We start from the raw sequence: 19,296 nt of genomic DNA, 5'->3' as shown, positions 1-19,296 counted from the left end.
ATCTTATGTCTCAAGGAGACGAGCGCAATTGTAATGCCGTCCAGAATTTATTGGTTTTTCAACAATCCTAAGCGGCACTGCATTGTAATGGGCAGGGCGTATCAATTACCATCATCTGAACGTCCTGCTCGTCTCGTCCATTATTTTCATAAAAAAAAAAACCTCGAAACAACCTGATTATATGAAACTACGCTTGTCATCCTGGGACACACCGGCAACGATACTCTTCAGAAAGAAACAGAGTCCCTGATGAACAGCATAGAGTTAGTTCTACTGTTATCGTTGTCTTATAGGATTGTTGCTCGTTTTCGTTTTTAATCCCTAATCAATAATAACAAAATATAAGGTTCACGCTTTGATTTTTGTCTTATGCGTTACTAAAAAATTTGTTATTTTTAAAAGTTAAAAAAAAATCATGACCGATGCGGGACTCAAACCCGTGAATTCTCGTGTTTCGTGCGAGCGCTCTTCGAGTGAGCTGACCGTTCGAGTGACGTATCGTTGATAAATCTTGTATGTGTTATTGGACTCTCTGGTTGTGGCTTCATCTACAGGATCTACTTTACAGTTGATAACCTACTCAACCCCAGTATTTGCATATTAGAAAATTGACTAAAGATGTCGCTCTTTCAAATCTTAACAATTAGACTCTAATTCTAGAAGAGCGCTCGCATGGAACGTTGAGAGATCTCGAGTTTGAGTCCCGCATCGTTGATAAATGTTGTGTAATGCGTTAAAAGATTTTGGTACTTAGGTACCTATTTACCACTTCATATAATGACAATGTATATCACTATGTTACGACGGCTTGGTTGTATGGTTGCTGATAATTACTGCCGTTAAAAACTTTTTGTACTAAAATAACGATTTAAATGTTAAGACATTTAAATAAAGGCCGTCGCGATTTCTTCACCTTCGTAAAATTATTTCTTGAAATAATTATCTAAACTATAAAACTACTTCTGTTTGTTTTTGTTAGTTAATTAATTAAAATTTGTGCTCTTAAGTTCAATATACTCCGCTTTGTTAATAAATGTAAAAATTACTAGGAGACTAACAGTGCCGGGGGTAAAATTGTTTACTTTATCTGTGTTTAATTTAAATTCAAATATTTTTATTCAAAATAGGATGTGACATCGAATGGCCTCAGACCTGAGAAGAATGTGCGCAACAAACTCAGTGGGCTTGTTTTTTTCGTCGAAAAATATGTTTACAAAGTAATATTGTACAATTAAACTTATTATTTAATAGCCTAAGCGCGGTCACTCCATTCTCAATCTATGGTATCATTAAGAAAGTCATTAATGTTATAGTAACCTTTACCACACTTTATGTCTGCTCCTGGTGTTAACATTGTGGTTATCACAGTTTCTAGCAAATTCACTTATGTGCCTATGAACATACATTACATTATTAAGAATATATTGAGAAGGAACAGTCAACGTCTTAATTAACGGGACAGGTGAAATTAAATAAAAATGCTTGTCATAATAATAAAAATTAAAAAACGTGATAAAAAAATAAAAAAAAATCAAGACGTACCTCCCCCAGGCTCGAACCTGAGACCTTCTTCACAAAAAGACATAGAAATATCTATATAGATCTAGTAAGTAAGTATTAGGTTATTTTCGTTTCGGGAATTTCTGGATTCGGTCTCCACGCTCAAGGCCCGCGATAGAAGCTATGCAATAGCTTAAAAATACGTTTTTATTGACTTTGCTGTACTTTCATGTATCTTATTATATATTATTATTTTATTCCTCTCAGACAGTCTTATTAGAAATACAGTGAATAGTATGCGTACATATTGTACTTTTTTGGAAAAAAAAATTATCAACTTAAGTTTTTTATTTGAAATTTGCTACTAAAATAATTTTGACAAACTTTGATAGCCTTTCGTGAAAATAAATGTATTAAAATCTAACTGTTTAAAAAAAATGCGCAGTTTATACAGTTTACAAAATTGAATAAAACACATAGTTTTATTTCACATAAATATAAAGTTGATAGCAATATATTAAGATGCAAAAAGAGTAAATTCGACCTCTCGAAATCTTGTCTTAAATTGTAATAACAAAAAGCGTCCAGTTATACATAAATTATTCGCTCGGCATCTTCTAATAAATGCTCTTAAATAAAATGGCACTGCACCGTCCGTCTTTCTAGGACAGCCTGTATATATTATCACGTAGGTACCTACGCTAGAACTATTCCGGTAAAGGTTAAAAATCAAATATATTATACAAAGTTAAATAAATATTTAAAATGATATCGAAATAGATAGTGTACTCTAATATGCATTCGCAAACAAATATAAGTCGGTGTTGATTTGGTGTCGACACAGCGATTACCTAACTGGGCTGAATGTCAGCAGTTTCCGTTGCAGCCAATTGTGGTCTTTATTACAATAAACAAACAAACCAATATTCTGTGTTGTTATTTTTCATTGTTTACTGTACTCTACGGATACGTGTACTTTGCACTTTATTAGAATATTATTATTTTTAAGTAGTTGTGGATGCAGATTGATATTATATTTTAAAACAACACAATATAATAAACGATTATATATCAAATTAGGATATCATCCCTACCATCTGGATGTGTGCTCCACAGTTCGGTTTACAAGGAACTTTCTTCCACGTACTACAAAGCTGTGGAATGAGCTTCAATCAAATCTTTCCACATTATAAGTAATATTAGCATAAATAAAAAAAATAAAATTTTATACCTTTAAGCAATGTATATCTATTTATAGTTAAATAAATGTAATTACAGACATCTATATATTTAAATCCAGTGTCCTGATGTTTGTTTCCAGGGAAATATTAAACTTATGATTGGATTTTAATAGGTATTACTTCTTGGAGTGCAGTTTAGTCAAACTTGAGAGATAGTATAGTTTTTATTTCGATTTGGGACCCGTAATTAATTATTTCATTGTTTTCACATTTCTGCTGTGAAACAATTTCATTACAACAACAGGGAGCATGTTTTACGAAATCATTCTTAATGTCATGAAATATTATTGACAAAATCATAAAATACATTATTTTATTTATTATGTACAGAACGTCTGCCGGGTCAGTTAGTAACATTATATATGATACATCCATAGATTGGTTATTGACACACTTGACACACTTGACACACTTTGTACACAAATTATCTTGCCCCAAGTTAAGCATATATAGCCTTTGTTATGGGTTACAAGACAATGATATATTTAATACAATATACTTACTTAAACATACATAAATTCATATAAACATACATAAATACATTTAAACATCCATGACTCGGAAACAAATATCCTTATTCATCATATAAATGCTTGCACCTACCGGGATTCGAACCCGGGACCTCTAGCTTAGTAGGTAGGATCGCTAACCACTCGGCTATACAGGTCGTCAGGTTATTGAAATGCTAAAAAAAGGAAATGGATTGAATTATCAATATTGGATTTCAAATTTTGAATTGCCGGACATCATTTTATTTTAGACTTTGTCGAGTGTTGACCTTTCATCACATTATAATCGTCTGCAATACAAAATTGACCGCAATATCAGTTCTAATTCGATACTACACAGCTTTATCGTACGTCAATGCATAAAATCATAATTTGAGTCATATCTCACAAATATTTACATAGTACTGTTTACTGAGCCAATAACCTGCCCGTTGCATCGCGTCGGGTGCGTGGTGCCTGCTGCATAGGGTTGCCAGATGGACGGGATATTATCCCGTATTCAGGAATTACACTGTATTTTTTTATGGAAATAAGGGCCGTGGCGTGCAAGACGTTGAGCTGATACGCTCTGCCCATTTCAATACAGTGCCGCTCAAGATTATTGAAAAGCTCAAAACTTTTGAGCGGCACTACAACTACGCATGTCACCTTGAGACATAAGATGTCAAGTCTCATTTGCCCAGTAATATACTCCCGGATTTCGAATACCTACCACATTTTTTTTTATTACGAGTAGAATTGTGATGTGGTGTTGTTATTCTACCAAAGGTTATTTTACTGAACGACAGAATGTATAAGCAAGTAATCTCAATATTTATTTTAAGTTTTATTTGTATGTTTTGATAGGAACTGAAGTTTTCATATTAGATGTTTGTATCGGATAAAGAGACACTTACGTTGATTTTTTAACAAAATTTTGTGTTTAAATATTTTTAAAATATACTGCGTTTTATGAGTAAGTTAAGTAAGTTACTTATTCCAATAGATATAATAATATGTTTGTAAAATATTACAGGTAAAGCTAATTACAGTAAATAGTACTTAGTTAAAAAAAACTAAAAAACTCTATAAAGGCGTGTTTTTTAGTTTTTATAAACTATTATTTGCTTTGTTGAATTAAAAATTCTCTTTGGTATTCGAAAATTGCCTAATGTTAGATATAAATCGATTAAAGATAATTTGTCATCGGTCATCGATAAATCTACGAAGTTTGAACGAAATCTGCCGTTCAAAATCGCGCCCAAATGAACCAGTAACAAACAAACATACATACAGGTGAAGCTAATAAAAAGCGTGTAAAAATAAATATTTATAATCGTATTCTCCTTACCGACCGCATTCGTAACCCTTGAATTGTCCCGGAAATAAAAAGCCTGTATCTGGCAACCCTAGCGGTGCACCATAGGGTTACCACGTGGGCAACTCCATTCATAGCTTGCCTATCGTAGATTACGTAATATTTTATTGATAGATAGATATATTTTGATAAAAATCTATGTTGAATCAATATCTACTCTGGTGTAACAAATTGTGGTGGTACAAATTGTGCCTCGTTTTACAACAAGATCCCAGAAAATGTTCAAAACAAAAGTACTACGATATTCAAAAAAATTGTTAAAAAGCGTTTGTGTGGTAACAATTATGACTTTCTTGATGATTCCACAGATTGGGAATGGAACGACCGCCCTCAGGCTATTAAATAATAAGATTAATTGTATAACATTACTTTGTAAACATATTTTATGATGAAAAAAAAGCTCGCTGAGTTTGTTGCGCCCATTCTTCTCAGGTCTGAGGCATTCTTTTTGGAATGGGTGGTATTGTTTGACTTTCAATAACTGATGTCATATCTTATTTTGAATAAAAATATTTGAATTTGATTTATGCTGATAATATTCGACGAAATTACATAAGTCTACATAGTATCTGGCAATAAAGACAATCTCTCGCTCACCGGTACTGTATTCATCCTACCACCTTCATACCGACGGATTCATGGAATTTGGCTCTAAAGAGGAATCATTGTACGTTCGAATATTATTAATATATGATCACAAAAATCGTCACCTTTTTAGTTATTATAACACTAGAAATAAGGGATTGCTTGTAACTTATTCTAGTAGGCTTCATAAGATATATTATAGCTTTAAGGGTATGTATTACAATTTTATAATAAAGTTCCAGCCACTGTTCAGGCATTATCTATAAATAAATTTAAATGTTTTATTAAAAATGGCTCTGTCGTAAATAATCCTACTACTTCACAGCTAAATATCTAAGTGATCGGACAGCCTTAGACTAGAGAGCGCAAAAAGAAGAATGCTGGGAGAGTTTCTTGCGCCGTTTCCTCTCTCTCAGAGCGCCATTTGTTTCGAAAAAATGATATCAAAAATAATTCTAAAGGAATAAATTTTCCGTACTTGACTCTTTTCTCTTTGGTTTTTCAATTTTAACCCTATATTAAAATTACTTTTAAATAAGACCAATATCATCATTATCTGTGTCTTTCTGTTTTCCTTGTTTTTGCTATTATTGTTTTTTTTAACCGACTTCAAAAAGGAGGAGGTTATCAATTCTATATACACCCATTACTCTGATATTTATGATCCGATTTACGTAATTCTTGTTTTGTTCGATGCAAAATAGATGCTTTTTGGTCCATAGGTTTACATAGTTTGGCCCAGTAGTTTTCATTTTATGAGCATTTTTATGAAATTTTTTGTCTTTCTATTCGGATGACATAATTGTTTTCTGTGTACGGTTTTTTTTTTGAGTTTTCATTCAGGTTGATTATATATTATTATTTACTGACACTAAAACGTAAAAAATAAAAAAAGCTACGTTTAAAAAAACCGACTTCAAAAACTGAAAAGTATCAAATAACTAAAAATTTAATTTAATAAACCTCTTATGCTTACCTTTACCTTTAATATTAATATAAAACTATTATTTGTATGTGCTACATATTGATAGCTTTGAAGTCGGTTTTTTTAAACGTAGTTTTTTTTTAATTCTAGAATACTTCAAACAATGATTATAAAGACTCAATCATATAGGCCGCAAACACCAGCCCAGTCTTAGAATATAGTGTCAATATTCTAAAAGTATTCAAATCTCCCAGATTAAAAATAAATAACATAGAAAATTTCCATTACCACCACTGGTAAAAAGAGGCTTCGTTAGGTACTACAGTCTACACCCGCCCATTTAAAAAGATCCTAATGTTAATATATATAAATTACGTGTCACGTTGTTTGTCCGCGATGGACTCCTAAACTAATGAACGGATTTTAATGGGGATTACTTCATGGAGTGCAGTTTAGTCCAACTTGAGAGATGGATAGTTTTTATTTCGATTTGGAACCCATAATTTTTTTTTCAATATTTGTTTTGTATGGACATATTTTCTATGAGATAATTTAGTGGCGCACGGTTTGACAGTTCCGCTGTGAAACAATTTCATTATTACAACAGAGAGCAATTTATACGAAATATCTCTTGATGTTTTGAAATATTATTGGCAACTTTCTATAAAACAGTATTTTTTTTATTATCTACACAACAACGTCTGTCGGGTCAGCTAGTATTAAATATATAAAGTGACTGTCCTTACAAGTATATCCGATTTCTTGTACTTAGTAATATGAGTTCCATGCTATGATCACAATACAACTGACACAAAACACTTCACAGAATCGATTCGTTGTAATCGAATGGATCGATACAATGGAATTACTAGAAAGAGTTACCAAATGGACTTTCATCACACTTAAATCTTTTAAAATCTGACATATAATTAATTAGCGTGCTTAATTTAAAATAAATACAATGATTACAATATTGTGACTCTTAGACTAAGGATTGTTCTCCGCTGCGCTCCAACTAGATACCGCAGACGTAGTACCAAAGTACTACTCGAGCCAGTCTCGAATAATGTGTGACGTTGACGTACCACATGTTCTGTTAAACTTTGCTAATAATTGAAACTAAAATGCCGGGTTGCGTATTAAACGTTGTAAAAACAATAATACAAGAAATAAGAAGGACACTGGGATCACATATCATTAGTAAGTATTTTATATTTTATTAATCTAGTATATAAAATTCTCGTGTCATGGTGTTAAACATTGAACTCCTCCAAAACGGCTTGACCGATTCTCATGAAATTTTGAGTGCATATTGGGTAGGTCTGAGAATCGGACAACATCTATTTTTCATCCCCCTAAATGTTAACGATTTTTTTTTAATTTTTTGACATTTTTTTTTAATTTGTTTGATTATGAGTCAGCATTAAAAAATACATACAACTTCAAATTTTCACTCATCTACGATCAACAGTTACTTTTGTATCGCGATTTTAATATCGGCGATACAACGTTTGCTGGGTCAGCTAGTCTTAATGTAAAAACACAAAGCGTATGTTACAAAATTTGAAAGATGCCATTGAGTGTCAAGATGCAACGCACTCAAGCATCTATTTTTTTTTTTATGGAATAGGAGGACAATCGAGCGTACGGGTCACCTGGTGTTAAGTGATCCCCGCCGCCCACATTCTCTTGCAACACCAGAGGAATCACAAGAGCGTTGCGGGCCTTTAAGGAAGGTGTACGCGCTTTTTTTGAAGGTACCCATGTCGTATCGTCCCGGAAACACCGCACAAGGAAGCTCATTCCACAGCTTTGTAGTACGTGGAAGAAAGCTCCTAGAAAACCGCACTGTGGAGGACCGCCACACATCCAGATGGTGGGGATGATATCCTAACTTGTGGCGTATCGTGCGAAGGTGGAATTCGGCGGCAGGAATCAGGTTGAACAGCTCTTCGGAACACTCCCCGTGATAAATGCGGTAGAAGACACACAATGAAGCGACGTCTCTACGCAACGCCAAGTGATCTAGCCGTTCACAGAGCACTGGGTCCCCGACAATTCGAGCTGCTCTGCGTTGCACGCGGTCAAATGGATCTAGCTGATACTGGGGTGCGCCAGACCAGAGATGACAGCAATACTCCATGTGTGGCCGGACCTGCGCTTTGTAGAGCGCTAGAATGTGGGCCGGCTTGAAGTATTGCCGTGCTCTACTGATGACGCCCAGCTTCTTCGAAGCCAATTTGGCTTTACCCTCCAGATGGCCACGGATACTAGGCGAGGCTTTTAGGGAAGTGTTGTCGAAGAGCGGTGATACGGCAAATGGGGACTTTTTTGTGGTAAACGCGCAAACTTGAGTCTTTTGGGGGTTGAATTGGACAAGGTTCAATTTACCCCATTCCGCGACCTTCTTGAGAGAGGACTCGATAGAAGACACATGTTTCTCCCGGCACTGGTCGACGTTTTCCCGAGAGAGACCTGCATGGCCCGTGTATACGGCATCACCAGTGCTGTCGTCTGCATAGCAATGTATGTTGCATGCAACATACATTGCTATGTTTGGACACATGTGTCCAACATATCATTGATATGCAGAAGAAACAGCGTGGGAGATAGCACACCTTGGGGCACTCCAGCGTTCACGGGCTTGGGATTCGAGCAAAAACCGTCGACAACCACTTGTATGCTACGCCCAGTGAGGAAGCTGGAATAGTTGTTGTAATAAAAAGCCATTGTTCTTTGGTAGTGCGGTATTAGAGGGCAGCGGAGACCAATCCTTAATCTAAGTTTAGCCTATTCAATATTAGTTATCTAGTGGTTTATATTTGTAAGAGTCGAAGCGATGACAGCAGAGTACATATTAACAATCTGTGTGAGAATATTTAATCTGTCATCAGGATTGTATCTTTAAATTAAAAACTACTTACTTTCAATGTTTGACGACATTAACTTTAAATTTTTGACGAACTCTATTAGCCCAGTGGTTAGTGACCCTGCCTACTGAGCTTGAGGTCCCGGGTTCGAATCCCGGTAGGTGCAATCATTTATATGATGAATATGAATGTTTATTTCAGAGTCATGAATGTTTATGTGTATTTATATATATTTAAGTAAGTATATTGTATTAAATATATCGTTGTCTTGCACCCATAGTCAGACCAGGTTATGCCCAGTTTGGGGCAAGATAAGGTGTGTAAGAGTGTGTCAATATTATTATATTATTATTTTAATTTATTTGTTCCTACGCTAAGGATTCCAAATAAAATAAATAAACTCATAAATTTGATGGTTTGTTTAATTAATAATTTGTATATATTATCTCTCTATTTTGGGTTTGCTCGCAGGCCTCTTCAATCTACATTTAATCGAAGGCAAAATGAATCATATCACACCACTGACCTGTATAAACACCACTGGACAGGCTGTTCCATATGTTTGACAGCAAGTTTTTTTATTTGAAGCGCCACTCGCGAGCGTACAGAGAACTAATTTTGACCTATAATACAAATGGCTACGACGGAACGTACAATACTCTGAGGTATTTTTACATTTTGAATTAATTTCCTTCGTTTTCCTTGTTATTGATACATCAAGAATCAACGTAATAAAGTACACAATTTTTTTGTTAAATAGTTTCCCACCATCTATGCTGTCCACAGCTGTCATCACTAGTTTAAGTACCGCTGACTCTCGCTATATGGCCAACAGCGCCAAAATGGCGAATATCAAACAGGCACAAAAACACTTTGACAGCCGTCAGTCCAGTGGTAGATATATAGTAGACTAGAGGTCAGTGTATAATAGGACCAGGGGCGTGCAATTAGGCAGTGCCTACCCCGTTATGAATCTAAATAAATAAAGTGTTAAAGTTAATTTAGTTAATTTTGGTTCCGTTATTTTATAATTAAACTTCTATTGAACCCCACTCCCAATTTTCCCAAATACCTACGGTAAGCAATCTGCAGGCTCAACTATAACTAGTTAGATCTACAGTGCCTATCTTGCTAGAAAATGCACGCCCCTGAATAGGACAGACTTATAATAGCACTCTAGTAATACATAGAACCATAGACTAACCCCCTTATTCATAATAGTCTGCTAACTTAAAGCATTGCTAATTCTCACTCTGTCTTCTTCTATTGACCTAAGTCAGAATGAGAAAAAACACTCTTAAGCGGCTGTTTAAAGTTAGCGGACCATTATGAATAAGGGGGTAACAATATACTATCGTTTAGACAAACAATACATAATAAAGAGAAGAACATCTCTTACGGAGATACATCAGCATAGAAAAGCAAAGCGAATCTATTGGGTATTGTAACTGATTTTGATTGACAACATGTAAACAGTCAGTTACGCTTGTAATTAGCTCCTTAGGCACGGTTGTTTCAGAGAGTTGGTTGACATCACATACGTTCGTCAAATATTGACAATTACGAACGATATTTAACGATCGTTAAATATGAAGCGATGTTTCATTGTGTAGAAACGTGATTGTCAAAGTTATTCGGGCTGCCCGTAAAAACCCGTAGTGTTCCTGCCTGCCTATTTTTCAAAAAATAGATGTTTTCGAAACTGCAATAATTTAGATAAAGAAATGAAGATACACATGTCAAAAAATTGGAATCGTAGTATTTGTAGAAGTATTTTAAGTGGATTTTCAAAAATGTTACTTTTTAGGACTATAGCGCCTTAAATTTTATGGGAGACATTCCTATTACGGCAACATCGGAGATGTCAGGTGATATATATGCTAGTAAAGTATGCTAGTTAGTGTATGGATAAAATATATATAATCTTAATATATATATATAATCTTAATATATATATTTCTTTTGTGCGTCTGTTGTAACTGAACTCCTCCTGAACGGCTGGACCGATTTTAATGAAACTTTCTGTGTGTCTTCAGGTGTATTCGAGAATGGTTTAGATTTACAATTGAACTACCTCCTAAGCGGCTGGACCGATTTTGATGATTTTTTTGTGTGTTCCAGTGAATTTGAGATTGGTTTAGATTCTCAATTCCGTCCATAACTTAATATATATATTTCTTTTGTGCGTCTGTTGTAACTGAACTCCTCCTGAACGGCTGGACCGATTTTAATGAAACTTTCTGTGTGTCTTCAGGTGTATTCGAGAATGGTTTAGATTTACAATTGAACTACCTCCTAAGCGGCTGGACCGATTTTGATGATTTTTTTGTGTGTTCCAGTGAATTTGAGATTGGTTTAGATTCTCAATTCCGTCCATAACTTAATATATATATTTCTTTTGTGCGTCTGTTGTAACTGAACTCCTCCTAAACGGCTGGACCGATTTTAATGAAACCTTCTGTGTGTGGATTCGAGAATGGTTTAGATTTACAATTGAACTACCTCCAAAACGACTGGACCGATTTTAATGAAACCTTCTGTGTGTGGATTCGAGAATGGTTTAGATTTACAATTGAACTACCTCCAAAACGACTGAACCGATTTTGATGATTTTTTTGTGTGTTCCAGTGAATTTGAGATTGGTTTAGATTCTCAATTCCGTCCATATAATATAATTCTCCTGCTCATGTGTATGTTAGTGAACTCCTCCTAACGGCTGGACCGATTTTTTAAATTTAAGACAACAGGACAACGTCTGTCGGGTCCACTAATATAAATATATATTCATAGGTATATGGAACGAGTATTGGGTTATACGATTTTCATGAGTGATTACCGCTCCTAAAGACGAGGTGCGGTACACTAAAGTCGGTGAAGATATTAAAACAAAACATTATTTGTATTTTGATCAGATGTATGATGTTTATATACAAACCTGTTTGTTTACTTGGCATGCGCACGCGCCGCTCGCAGTCATAACAATCAATATGTACTGTGTCTGTCAACGAGGGACTTGCATCTGACACAATATTATAATGTTGCCATATTGTTTACTTCAACCCCACTGTTTTACGTTAATTGACTGTGTGTTGGGGATAATTAAGATAAATCACTGAAGGCACTGATATTTCACTTGTCATATGTTACGTCATAATATTATGTCCTTTGAAGATACTGAAAAATTAAATATAAAAATAAATATTAACTGTATTTTATTTGCATTTGCATTAGATAAACCCTGTGTGAAAGACAGATAGACATTCAAATTAAATTTGGAAACAAATGAATGATGCGGGACTCGAACCCGCGACCTTTCTCGTTCCGTGCGAGCACTCTTACCACTGAGTCAACCATTCGAATGACGTATCGTTGATAATATACATATATGCACGTGACAGCATTGCAACACCAGCTAACATGGTTATAGAGGTAAATGCGGACGAAGTCGCAGGTAACACCCAATAAAATAGTAGATTATACAAATGATTTAAGTTTTCTTAAGTGCTAATTCCGCCAATATTTGTTTTTTAAAACAATTCGACACGTGTTTCGCCTCTACACGAGGCATCCTCAGGACGTGCTGTCTCGCCAAAATCTGGCACGAGACTCGTGCACAACACGTGTCGAATTGTTTTAAAAAACAAATATTGGCGGAATTAACACTAAAGAAAACTTAAATCATTTGTATAATTATGGATTTCCGCAAAGTAACGTCTAATTCAATAAATTTTCTTAAAATAGTAGATTGTTAACCGAGGGTCGAAAGAATCAATTCCCGAGGTATTTAAACTATAGGTTATAGTCCGAGTAGAAATTGATTTTTTTACCCGTGTTAAACACTCTAGTTTTCATTTCGAATATGAGGAAAATAAAACTATTTGTTTATCTAAACTATTCATAGATAATATTTAATAATATAAGAAGTACCTATTTAAAATTAATTGTCAAATTAGGAAAATTTATGTCCATTTTTTAAATTTTAAATATGGAACTCACCGCGTAATTGTTGCGGCTTATTCCGCTCAAAGAAGTTTGCGCTAAGTTCACACTGGTTGTTTAGAAAGTCACATGGCCGCAGATTTTTTTTTATTAGTTTTTCTTTAATATAAAACTCTTCACAGCTGACAGCAGTTCTATTTTTAAAGTTCATTCCGGCCCTTGGGTGGGAAGTAATTTGTATGCGTTTTTCCCTCTTTGTGGAGGGAATCAGCATTTTCTACCCAATAATCAGATCAAAACAACATTACTTTCCGAGTATGAGAAATGAAAAATATATTGAGTCATTGTCACCTCTAATGACATGAATAGTATTATTACCATTACCAAATAAATAGCTCCACGTTCACGGAAAGTTACTTGGTGTTGACGAGACAGCTGCACCGGACCTGCGTCATACATAATTCCGGACAAATATGCGCGTGGAAAACTTGGATGAAAATCCATTTGTAACGTTTACATTATTTGATATATTTTTGTCTGCCTATTGAGTATATTAACGGGAAAAAACACCGACTAGTTTTTTTTTAATGACAATAAGGGACAACTGATGGCAATTGATACGCCCGGCCCATTACAATAGAGTGTCGCTCAGGATTCTTGAATAATCCAAAAAATTATGAGCGGCACTGTAATTGCTCTCGTCTCCTTGAGACATAAGATGTTAAGTCCCGTTTGCCCAGTAATTTCACTAGCTATGGCTCTTCAGAGCGAAACACAATAATTCTTACACAAGGCTGAAATACTATATAATATGCTTTAAACGTTAGGGCCAGTTCTCAATAGAAACACGCACTCTTTCCATGGGAAAATTCTTCACTGCCAACGTACGGATTGTTTTACGGACTCATAATTATCATGGCGTTTAGAACAAGCCGTACTCTCTTAAACTGACCATTTATCATAATCTAACGGATTAAGACCGGGACTAGACGACGGCCAGTCTTCATCTCTGATAAAGTCCGAAACGTTCGTTTCAAGACTGCGTAGACCGAGCTTTATGACCCGGCGCCGAGTTACTGGAAGGACCATTCTTGGTTATTGAACATGGTGTTGTTAAGAGGCTTCTCACTACCTTCTAAAGAATGGTATCTTGAGACACTTGTGCCGATGTTTTAATACATTTTTCACAAAAGTATGGCTCAGTCACTTCTTTACAGCTAATACCCCATCAAACCATCACTGAAGTTGGATTGTGCCCACGTTGCACTCTGTCGACTAATTGGGCTTATGTGACCTCCCTTTGTCTACCGCTTCAGTAGTTGTTTAGATTTTACCACCCTATTCTTTTTTACCGATAATTCAGCTAAGAAATGGCCAGTACGTCTCTTATACGCTGCGAGTCCTATGTCATCTTTTAAAATACGCGAAAAAGTTTTAGTGCTATCTTAATCTCCCGAGTTAAAATCTTTTGGTTTCGGACAGAATTTCTTCGAACTCTTGCCCTTACTGCTTTGACCAACTTTTCCGTACGAACACTACGTGGCCAACAAACACAGGAGGTCTCATTGTACCAATCATATTATAAAAATGACAGATTCCAAATTCAAATGTAATATTTTGTTTTATTTTTAATTGTAACAGTATTTATGACCAGACTTAGCATATCCGCAGTACTTTGATGACAACTACTTTCCCGATTTGCTGGCATGTACTTACTACCTTAAGATAAAGATACCGAAATGCAAAACGAGGCCTGTTAGTAGAGCAGTCGTAGTAAATAATAATAAGTGATACTTACGGTTCGCCAGCTGCTGATAAACCCTAAGTTACTATTGCTGCTCATTGTTGTCGTATCCCGTCACCTGGGGTTGTGGTGTTTTGTGTGGTGTTGCCAGGGCCCACTGCGCTAACTGTGATTGCCTTTAAATAAAATTGTACGTTTTAAACTTCTAAGTGAACCTCGGTCAGTGATTTCATGTCCTAATAAGTCATAAAACACATTTATATTTAAAAAATTGGTTCCTTTATAATCCTTTATTTATGTAAATTAAATAGAATAGCTTTGGGAATAAATGGTGCGTTTAGAGGAACGACGCAATAAACTCGAAGTACTTTTGTGCGCCCTTTAAAAGGCAGTTACTTGGCCAATATATTGTTATCTCATAAGTACTAGTTTATACATAAAAAAAACTATGTTAAATTTCATGTTTATCCGTTCGCGTAATTTAATTAAAGTTTTGACGCTTCAAACTATTGACGCTTTTGAGTTATTTTTATTTAAAGTAACCAAGACACTACTTAAATAATATAACAAACAAATATCATAAACGAAATACGGACTAGTAAAAAATAAGGAATCCGTGTCACCTTACATAACAGTGTAGCACCAAAACAAGCCGATTAACGTGTAAATACATAGCCCTACGCACACACTTATACTACTACAGGCCGATAGGCCATCTATGTGACAGATCATTTTAATTCGATTTAGATCATTAAAAATGCCGTTGTGCGTTGTGAAAAAGTGTAAAAACGATACTTTATAAGTATTTGTGGACATATATGATTATTTAAGGGAGAAAAAATTGTGTAACTAGTATCCCCCGTAACTTGTGTTTCGTATCCCCCGTGCTTCACTTGCTAATATCACGGCGCGGAGTTCTTCTTTAGTTACTCGTCTGTGAAACGAAACAGTGTAATAATGTAATTAATTGAGATATTTTTGATACATCTGTTAACGCAACTAAACATATTATCATTATTTTGTTTTGACTAACCTGTAAATGTGTAAAGCCAAATTCTAAGCATGCTTAAAATAAATATATCATTTTAGATTGAGTCTAGATGCTTCGCAAAACTTTTTGAACTTGTTCGGATGTGACTCGATGTTGTAAGACTTCCCTAAGGAGAAGCGTAAGTCTCGAGGTAAGAGCTTGGCCGTGGTTATAAGATAACCCGCGACAACCCCTTCAAATAAAAATACCCTTTGAAATTACCCTATTTTTAAATAGTTGTACACGCTGCCATCACGTGGGATTAAAATGATACCATTAAGCCAATAGAGCTCACGCTGTGTTTGTTTTTTTCGTATTAATAACCTTGATTCCCAACAATTAGATATTTGGTTCTATAAATACTTGGTTACCTTCTACATAACTACTCAAATTTAATACTTATATTTACAAACAATAATATCGTACTCTAGTCCAGTCTTTGTTTCCTTTTTATTTCGATTTGGGACCCATAATTATTTTTATTTCCAATATTTGTTTTGTATGGACATATTTTCTATGAGAGAATTTATTGACGCACGGTTGATAGTTCTGTTGTGAAACAATTTTGTTATAAATTTACGAAATCATTTTGATGTTATGAAATATTATTGACAAAATTAATTGTACCGAAAAACATCTGTCGGGTCAGCTAGTAAATTATGTAAAGTAAGTTTAAGTATTATATTGTGACTTATTTTGTTGTTATTACGTTGTTTCGATAGATCTCTCTGTGCAATGCGTACGGAGGGACAAAATAAAATAACCCTTAATACCACACCTTAAAGCTCATGCTTATCAGATAAATATATGAATTTTAGATGATTCATTTTTTCTTAGATTATTTATAGCATATTCATTGATTTATTTCATGTGTTTTTGAAAATATTATATCTGCTTTCCTTACGTAATTTTTAAGAGACAAAATTATGTAAGTAGTAGCAGAAAACTGATCCTGAATGAAGCCCCATTGCGTCAATTTTGTGTGAAGAGGTAACGGATAATCCTTTTTACGACATAAAATATCAAAATTTTAAAGCAAATATATCCCGCTAATTGGAGATAAAGAAGTAATCTATATGTGGCTGGCAATTTTTAGTTTTGTTAGATTTAGTTTCATTTCATCACAAACTCTACCGAAAAATATCTTATTTTTGTCGGATTTGTAAACGCGTCCTTAATTAGTTTATCTCTACGATAGAAAACGATAATTATTATAGGTTATATTATTATTGTAAACTTTGTTTAAGATCACGAAGTTATGTGGCTGAGTACTCAATACCTAAACCCAAAACATAATATATAGGAATAAAAAAAAAACTAAATGGAATAATGCTTTTGATATTCATAAGTGTCATTTCCTTGACTTAATGAACAAAACAACGTGATTTTCATTTGATTTAATTTGACACTTGTTTGAAAAAGCCTCACTTTTATAGATCTTATGGAATAAGGATAACATACAGTATTACTTTGTAATAGTTGATTTATTGATGTCATAAGAATATATTTTTTTTTGTTTTAAAGGGCAAATGATTTATCTATTATTTATTCAAAAATATTGTTATTTTATTTGTTTGAAAACTTTTACCGATTTTATGATATTATGTTCCTTAAAATAGATAAGTGTATTTATTTTTTTTTCAATGCAAATCTTTATGGTAGCAGTTGCAGACTTGGGGGATTGTATATCGATCTATTTTAATTATTAAATATTTATTTTTTGAAGTTTCGCTTCTACGGTGTCTAGAGAATACCAGCGTTTAGAAGTAAAATTCCCAACATAATGCTGACGAGAAACCTTTTTGGTTCTTTAATATCCATATTGTTTAATTTTAAAATTCTTGAACCAAATAAACCTTTTAATTATTATTATTATTACTTTAATATCTTTGTAACTTTAACCGCGCGGAAATGTATATAATTGGTCAACAATAATACCGTAAATGCGTTCGACGTGGACACATTAATATGTAAGATACAGAGTGTATTTATAGCGCGAGATATTTATTTCTTACGATACTGAATTACTAATTGCAATTCGCGTCTCATTAAAAGAATCTCGTGTCGCGCGTTGACTGATTGTTCCGGCCACCGCCCGAGGCCCCCACAGCCGGACGGGTTCACGAACTGGGCGCGCTGTGCGAATAAATAATTGTTGTTTTTATTTTATTATCAGCCCGTTCTGTTTACGTCTGAGTTGAATAAAGATCTGCAAAGAACTTTTTAGAAAAAAAAAGTATGTGTGTACTTATGTATGCATGAAGTATACTTCATCATTAGTAGAATGTATGTATGAAGTTATACTTCTTTGGCCTAACAAAGCAAAAATCATTAAAATTTTGTAGAAAGAACAATATTTTAAAAATCTTGCAACGATGGCTTTGACAATTAATTATTAAATAACGAATACGGCTGTATGGGCTTGAACCCTTTGCCTATATAATGGACGTAGAAAAGAAAAAAAATAACGAATGACGCAAACGTCAGAAAAATTTAGGAGCCAACTTCACTGTTACTTTTGTGTTACAAAATTTTGAAGTTGGTGTTAAGTTAAACATAAAAATAGTATATATTATACTATTTTCTTTGATTAACGCGTGTGTTACACATTTAAATAAAACACTTTGGATTAAAATGCGTGTAATTGTACTCACTAGGCTGGATGGAGAGAAGATCACTAACGATATTATTGAAGAATAATAATTTTATGTATATCCGTGTTTATGTATAAGCTATATATACAAACATATTCACAGACAGCAGCAGCTGGTATCTAGTCGATTGGCGCCAGTCATACTGTACGTTGGTATTCGAGTGGCGGTAGACTAACAGACGGCCACTAACACAAATTAAATCGATACGCAGTTTAGCTAATAGATCCCGTGCGAGATCGCTCTACGTATCCTAATTGATATTACTTGGAATAAGACGTACCTACCACTAGCGCCACACCTGCCGGGCCGTGTGTAATGAAGGACGACGGAAGAAACTTGCGGACGATAGAGAAACAGTCTGTGTCATAGAATTAGAATATACTAGCGTATAGAACAACTGACAGCTCATTAATAATAATAATAAGCCGTGCCAAGCTCTACTGGGACCGATCTATGATCACGGACAGAACTATCATTGCTAATAAGCCTGATATTGTTGGTATATCGGTTAGAGCGTCGGGCATTTATTGTTGACTAGCTGACCCGGCAAAAGTTGTATTGCCATATAAATTGCAGATTTATTTTCTACTTACTTCACACTTATTTTATATTTTGGATAATTCACACTTTAGTTTTATAAATTATAGCCTATGAGTTGTTCTGGTGTGTAAGCTATATTATTTTAAAGTTTCATCAAAATCCATTCAATAGTTTTGCGTTAAAGAGGTACAAACATACATCCAGACATACAAACTTTCACATTTATAATATTAGTAGGATATCACCGTTCCGTGTGATGATAACTTTGTGAAAGTTGAAATAGACAAATTGTCGAAGTACTTAGACTTAGCACACGAGGTTACTGACATGTGGGATGTTGATTCAACAATAATTGTCCCAATAGTCGTTTCCGTTGACGGTCTTATAGCAAAGAGCCTCGAC

General features: G+C 34.5%; 1 protein-coding gene across 2 annotated transcripts in view; it reads left to right on the top strand.

Annotated features, from left to right (window-relative positions):
• Positions 1–19,296, top strand: part of LOC126966097 (protein trapped in endoderm-1) — an 81,627-nt gene that overhangs the window by 24,143 nt on the left and 38,188 nt on the right. The gene's annotated exons all lie outside the window — the stretch shown is intronic.

This window comes from Leptidea sinapis, chromosome 1 (assembly GCF_905404315.1).
Source record: "Leptidea sinapis chromosome 1, ilLepSina1.1, whole genome shotgun sequence".
Lineage (NCBI taxonomy): Eukaryota > Metazoa > Arthropoda > Insecta > Lepidoptera > Pieridae > Leptidea > Leptidea sinapis.
Note: the sequence above shows the minus strand (reverse complement) of the source record. Positions and strands in the feature narration are given on the sequence as shown.